Here is an 854-nt window from a genome sequence, read left to right as displayed (position 1 = left end):
AGGACGCACCCTTCACAGCTATTTATTTCACTCAGTTTCCACAAGAATGGACTGGTCCATAACTTTTTTTAGTCATGACCTTGGGCACAATGTGCGATATATCATCCAATGGAAAATCTGAAATGTCATGCACATAGTCTTACAATTGCATTATATGAAGCATATTTGAATACTTTTACTGTTTAAAAAAATACAAAGTTTGTACAGTAATTAGTTTTTGGAATTCAGTTATAATATTCCACATGGAGTGGGTTGCAATCAAATGAGAAGAGCTCATTACTAAGATATTTGAGTATTAACTTAAGTTAAAAATTGTAAAAAAATGAAAATATGTTTGATTTCTTCCTGTAAAACAATAAATACTTCTTACCTGAATAAGTTACAAGTCTTAATGCTTCTCATATTTTGAGGAACTCATTTCCTTATAACAGCAACAATTTTTATAAATGTTTTTCTCAAAGGTGAATTGCTGATCAAATAGTAAGCTGAAGTATTGTTGGAGAGTAACAGAGGTGAAAGGGTTCCTTAGATAGTCATTTATTTACAGAGAATAAATACTATCTGCTTTTATCTTTGCAACAAATAACATATGTAGACGTATTATTTTTTATTAGAAGATGGGCTTCTAAAATAATAAAACTCAACTGTTCACTAAGACATTCAAAGAGCTGGATTACTGTACAGAGACAGCCCATTGAAAAATGAGACCCACCTCCTTGTGGCATTAAATCAATGTGCCAACAAGGGAGAGAAATGTAATTCTGGCACCTTTTTTAACTTGCTAACACAGATTTGGGAGCAGCTGCTTCCATTAGGATAAAACAGCAATTTCAGTAAATTTTGTGTTGAGAGAG

The sequence above is a fragment of the Protopterus annectens genome, chromosome 13.part0 (genome assembly GCF_019279795.1).
Source record: "Protopterus annectens isolate FY-2018-M chromosome 13.part0, PAN1.0, whole genome shotgun sequence".
Classification (NCBI taxonomy): domain Eukaryota; kingdom Metazoa; phylum Chordata; order Ceratodontiformes; family Protopteridae; genus Protopterus; species Protopterus annectens.
The sequence above is the reverse complement of the archived record's forward strand: the minus strand, read 5'-3'. Positions refer to the sequence as shown.